The following is a 6,893-nucleotide window of genomic DNA, read 5'->3' on the forward strand; positions in this document are numbered from 1 at the left end:
ACAGTTTTTCATTTGATCCTGGAATTTCCCAACTTTGCTTAGAATGTCCCTATTTTCATTGGAGAAATGTTGGCAGATGTGGAGTTATCCAACCCACAAGGCATCCAATCCTATATCGGGAATTTTTATTCTGTTTAATATTTTAGTATGAATTTCTTTATGTTGGGAGCTGCCCAGAGTGCTGAGGCAACCCAAAAAGACGTGTGGGGTATAAAGAGTGCTATTTTTCTATGGCACCCACCTGAGAGGTGCCAAAACTGAGTTTCAGTGAGTTCCGCCTCTAAAAAGCTCTGGATATCAACAGTAAACACTGGTCAACAACAAATTTGTTGTCTGCGTTTTTTCAGTTGATTTAGAACGAATCTGATGCACTGAATCCAAAAATAACATTGGTTTTGTTCAATCAGGTCAAGTTTTTGAGCTATGGCCACATGTCATTTTTTAACGTTTTTGTTCACATGTACGCTTGTGTGGAGCATTTTATAAGAAGTTGGTGGGGGTAAAATGCCATGTCAAATAATTGTTTTGATTGGAAATGATTATTTTAATGACAAGAAGTACTCAGGTCCAATAGTTCTGGGTGATTATGTCGAAAAGGGATCAGTTTGAAGTCATAAAACCTTGAAATCTTCCATAAATTGGTGCGGCAAAGCATAAAGTTATTTTGGTATTAAACTTGGTGACCAGGATAAAGCTTGGGCGCCACACATGGTGTGCAAGGCATGCACCGAGACTCTTTGTGGGTGGACCAATGGCAAGAGGAGTCTGAACTTTGGAATTCCCATGGTCTGGAGGGAGCCGACAAACCATGTCACTGACTGCTACTTCTGCGCTGTTGATGTGACTGGGATCAACAGAAAGAACTGGAGCTGCCTCAAGTATCCTGATCTTCAATCACCACATCGTCCTGTAGCTCATTGTGATGAAATTCCAGTGCCTATCTTCGGAGAACTTCCTGACATTAGTGACGAAGATGCCTCCAGTGTTGAAGGACATGAAGAAGAAGTGGTTCTTGAAGATGATGCTCCACATCCATTTTCCCAAAAGGAGTTGAATGATCTAGTTCACGACCTCAGCTTGTCAAAGGACTCTGCCGAACTGTTGGCATCCAGACTGAAGGGAAAAAACCTCTCTGACAGTGCTTGCATCAGCTTCTTCTGCAACAGGCATCAAGAGTACCTCCATTTTTTCTTGGAAGAGAAGGACTTGGTGTACTGTGCAGATATTGCACAGCTTCTGCTCAAGCTTGGAGTGCCACAGTACGAACCCAAAGATTGGAGACTGTTAATTGACAGCAGCAAGTGATCACTGAAATGTGTTCTGCTAAAGAACGGCAACCAGTACCGATGTTTTCTGTGCATGTGGGATAGTAGGGACCGTGCTCAGCATTACACGAAGAAGGACTGGCCTGTGCGGGAGGAATTAGTGCCTTGCAAAGAAAGGAACGTCTTCAACGACCCTCTGGTGGACAGAGACAGAATACTCTTCCCACCGCTGCAGATCAAGCTCGGCTTAATCAAGCAGTTCACCAAGGCTCTGGACAAGGATGGTGACTGATTCACTTACTTGTGCCAGGCTTTTCCAGGATTGACCACGGAGAAGTTGAAAGCTGGCATCTTTGACAGTCCTCAGATCCGTCAGCTCATCAGAGATCCAGAGTTCGGAAACTCAATGAACAAAGTGGAACTGGAAGCGTGGAAGGCATTTGTTCTGGTAGTGAATAACTTTCTTGGCAACAATAAGGCCAGAAACTACGCAGAACTTGTCAACAACATGCTGACTGCTTTCAGAAACCTGGGCTGCAACATGAGCATCAAGATGGACTACCTATTTTCACATATGGACCGGTTTCCTGAGAACCTGGGTTCAATGAGTGACGAGCAGGGGGAGAGATTCCATCAGGACATGAAAGAGATGGAGACCAGGTATCAGGGTCGCTGGGACGCAGTCATGATGGCTGACTACTGTTGGACTCTGAAGAGAGACCTCCCTGCCGCTGAGCATTCCAGGAGTTCCAAGAAGTTCAAGCCCTGAAGTTTGAAAAATGGTGAAGCGACATGCAATTTACGTGTACTTACCTTTATCAATGCCCACGATTCAGTTTACAGTAATCGATGTTTCTATCAGGTAATCAATATATGTTGTTGGAAAAACATTTTTTTCTCTTAAAAACGTATTTAGGATGATATGTGTTGACAAAAATCAGCCGATAATGCCACAAAAATGTAATAGATTTTGTCACAAGATCTGATTTTTTTTCAAATCAAGATAGCACAAAAACCTGACCTGATGGAGAGAAACGGATGCCATTTCCTGATTCAGCAGTGCAAAAAAACCCTAAAGCAGTTGTAGAAATCTAGACAACATTCGAAAAGTAAAAAATTGTTGCCCAGTGATTATCGTTATGGAATGGGACGTCCCTATTTTCATCAGAGAAATGTTGGGCGGTATGCTACTATTACTAGTACTAATAGTAATTATGAAATGTTGCATGTTTATCCCCAGTCAAGATCAGCATCAGTGTCGGCTGCAGGTTGCAAAAAGGGGAAGGAAATACCTGCCACGGCTGTAGCCTTTGGGGTCCCCATTGCTCTCCTTCCTCCACCATCAGCCTCCTCTGGGATCTAGATGAAAGCAAAGCATGCAAGGCCTGAGCCACAGCCTGAACATTGATGTAAGTGCCATAGCTGTCAAAAGACAGGGCTTTCTCACGGTACTCTTGGGGCAATGGCTGCAGGTACTCCTCCTCTCTGCATCTTACCCTGCCTTTCACGGACAACTGATGCTTTGAATATGAACACCAAAATGCTTGATTGAAATAATACGTAAGATCGGCCTGCCATTTATATATGTCACCTTCGCTGCTCCTTATTCCAGTCTGAATTTCAAAGGACAGAGAACCATGGAGGTACTGGAACAAATCTGGAGGGAGGTAAGTGCCAAATCTGATTTCTAGCAAAGCTGTTGTGATCCAGACTTTTTTCCCTATTTCCTTCTCATTGAAATGAAGTATTATCACGAGTCCTTGGATACTCAGTGCACTGGTTATATAGTAAAAAAATACCCCAACTTGTCTCCATAGGAAAAAAGGTTCCCCAGGCCTGATAAATTGTTTTAGATCATTTTCTGGTACTCTTTTTGTTAAAGCAATGCAGATCCCTTTGCTGAGCATCAGAGGTTTCACAGCGCTCACAAATCTTTCTCCATCGTCATTGTCTGGAGTGCAGAGGCCAATCCACGTCCATCCAAAATACAGGAGCAATTCAACAATCCCCTGGTATTGGCTTTCCTCTTTGGGAGTCATCCGGTAGACAAAAGGGAACAGGGTTTTACCTTCGAGAACCTGGGCAGTGAAGCCATAACTGATCTAGCAAGGAAAGCAAAAGATCACCAATTTATTTTACTTTCAGCATAACGGGTATTTAATCATATTAAATGACTGATATCTATCTAAATCTCTGCTGGCTGAGGCTGATGGGAGTTTTAGTCTGAAACATCTGGAGGTGTCAAGTTAGTGAAGGCTCAGTTTTGAAAAAGGGATGTTGGATCCATAGCTCAGGATTTTCCCATTTTGAAAAATATCCCTGCTTGACCTATCCAAAGAGAAAGTAGAATTTTACGCACTTGAAATTCTCTGTGCTTCCATGCTCTCCCACTACTTACCTGTGGGATTTTGTAGATGCCTGACAAGGCTGAAATCACTCTTGAGATGATAGTGTCGCTTCTTTCAAAAACAGCCAGCAGGTGATTCTGAACTCCACATTGATAATTGGGAATATTGCATCCACTGCCTGCAAGCAGCTCTAGCATGGCATCCGAAGTCATCCTTGCATCGCAATGGTTCTCAAAGAGGTTGTAGCCCAGGGTGATGTTGGGTAAGAGCCTGAGATCCTGGTTGATCTCTACGATGGTGAGCGGGAAAGGCAACACGTGCCAGAAGTACCTAGGTGCCTCCCTGCAATAAATGAATTCTTTAAAAAGAGTGAAACTGATATTCATATTAATGGGATGGAGGAAACATTATATAATCCACACAGATTAGTATTTATTTATCCTTTTACATTAATATCAAACCTTTTCCTGTCTAGCATAGAACAAAAATTTGGAGATCTCTACTCCATGACAGGAGCTTTGATGCAAAAAGCACACAGAGCTGTTCAACAGTGGAAGAGACTCCCTCCGAAGGTGACCATGTGTCACGGATGCTTCAGGTGAGATTCCTCCGGGTCCCTTCCATCTCTGCAATCTATGATTCTATTCTAATGTGGTTCTATGAGTAAGAAATGAAGGCGCCCCTCAAAATGTGTGCTATACTGGGAAGTTGCTGCAAGGGCTGCTTTTGCTGCAGTGGTCTTTGGCTTCTTGCAAAGGGCTAGACTATAGGTAGATAAGAGACCATTTGATAAAACGAGAAGCACCAAATACCTCAGTCCCCTTTTAGTTACAAATGAGGCCTGGTGGCTTTCAGGTTTGAGTGTGTGGTAAAATGTATAATTTTGCCCATGTTTGGATCAGTGACTCCACCAATGAGGACACCCCCTGGTCTGTATTATTTTATATAATCATTTTATTTGAAGCATAATGTTCCACCCTTAAGTTTTTTAAAAAGCAGTGACAGAAAGGAAAAAGTGCTGAGATTGGAGGAGGAAACCTTTAATGTAGCCCATGGTGGGCTGTAGGTCTCCTGTGGTATTGTGTCAAGAGAACTGGGCTAAGGTTGTTCACAAATGATCCAAATAGAATAAACATGAAATAATTTTGGCAGCTTGGAAATTGCTTGAGTTTCATGCCTCCCTCTGGAATAGGAAACAGGTACCTATGGATTCCACGTGAAGAAATCTCAAACATCTCACTACTTAGAAATGAGGCCAGTTGTTTGTGTGTGAAAAAAAGGAATAATTCCTTTTCACATTTTAGAGACCTGACTCCATGAACAAGGAAGTCTCCTGATTCATATTATTTTATTCATCATTTCAATTAAAGTACATCTTTTCTGCTCTTCAGCCACCAAACGTCACCCAGAGGATCTTAAATTCCATTTGTAAAACTGTAGCATTCCCTAACGACAGTTTCTGAATTGTCCAAATGGAATAATATTGAATAAAACCCTTGAGCCTTGGGAATTGCCTGAGTTTCATGGCATCCTGCAGCTGGGGAAATTCAGTGCATCCTTTTGACTCCTGACCAGATTCATTGGCATCCTTGCATTCTACTAAAAGCAACACAGAATCAAAGGTAGGAGAGTGTTTCACTAAGGAAGACCCAGGGAACAAGGAAATGGGAGAGGTTTGGGTGGGATCTTTTAGTGGACCCCCCAGCTCCCATCAGCCCCAGCCAGCAAGACCAATGGTCAGGGCAGGGTAGACCTGCAACATGAGGACAGCCTTGGCTCCCCAGCCCTGAGAAAGGGGCTCTTTCCTTGATAAATAGGAACCACTAGAAGGACTGGAGGACCATGAAACTGTGAAGTACATACTCTTCAGTGCTGGCGAAGGGTGTCTGAGAAAAGACGTATGGAGTGTCCTTATAAAAGTATTTTGGAGATATGATCCCAGTGATGAGGAAGTGTTCAGGCCAGTAGTAACTGCGAGCATCCGTTTGATCCCTGACCAGATTCAAGAGGCATTTCGCCTTGTGGTTCCCGCAGACTCCAAAGGGCATCATGAGCAGCAGAAGCAGCAACAGAAGGAGCAGGGATCTCATTCTGGCTCTGCCTCCTCCTTCTCCTCTTACCTGCCAAGGAGGCGAAGCAGAAGAACCCAAAGACTCTTGCAAGACCAGACTGCCTGGGCTTTCCCCAATCTGCGTGGTTTTCATCTATATCTTCAGAGCTAGGAAGCACAAGGCAGGCACACCCCTCTTTCGCCAGCTCTGTATCTTGTCTCAGTCGGTCTCCAACACAGGAAATATTCTCTGCACCAACTTTTTCTTTCCCAGACACAGCGCAATTAATATTGTCATGCTACTTTCTGAGGCTGATGTAACCTCCCGAAATATCTCCTGAGCATTTAGAAGAGGAGATGACTATAATTTTGATTATTCCAAGTGGAATAAGTTTCATCACAAAAACTTTCTGAAATCTTGAATCGCTCAGGCAGCAGGTGCAGAGATGGAGAAAAACATGATGGAGAAAAGTCAAAAGGTGTTTTTGGGAATTGGAAGTTTGGCCTGAACTTTGCTCCCAAGGACCAAAGAAGGAGCTGGATCCGACCATGGACTCTCCTTCCTTGGAGGTTTTTAAGCAGAGTTTGGATGGCTATCTGTTAGGGATGCTTTAGAGAGCCAGTGTGGTGTAGTGGTTAAGAGCGGTGGACTCATAATCTGGTGAACTGGGTTCGCTTCCCCGCTCCTCCACATGCAGCTGCTGGGTGACCTTGGGCCAGTCACCCTTCTCTGAAGTCTCTCAGCCCCACTCACCTCACAGAGTGTTTGTTGTGGGGGAGGAAGGGAAAGGAGATTGTGGGCCCCTTTGAGACTCCTTAGGGTAGTTATAAAGCGGGATATGAAATCCAAACTCTTCTTCTTCTAGTTGGCCACTTTGGGTGGATTTGATTCCTGCCAATCCCTTCTGGTTCTCCCCCTGAAGGGAAGTAGCATGTTGGTGGTTTTGAAGCAACTTCAAGTGAATTTCCACCCCCTCTTTGAAAGGCTTCTCCAACAGAGGGAAGCTCTCTGGGGTTGGTGGAGGGGAGAAAGTTTGCTCTGAGCCTTAGGCTCTCCCTTCCCCTTTGATATGTTCTGCGGAAGGTGAGCTTCTGTTGCACATGGAGCCAACTTGCTCCTCGTCTTTGAGCAGAAGCTTCTCTACTCATAAACAAATTTTGTGCGCAGAAGCCAGGCTAGCATTCTAGCAGCTTTGTTATTCTTTAGGAATTTATTTATTAATATTTATT

This window comes from Podarcis liolepis (genome assembly GCF_965112155.1).
Source record: "Podarcis liolepis genome assembly, chromosome: 18".
Lineage (NCBI taxonomy): Eukaryota > Metazoa > Chordata > Lepidosauria > Squamata > Lacertidae > Podarcis > Podarcis liolepis.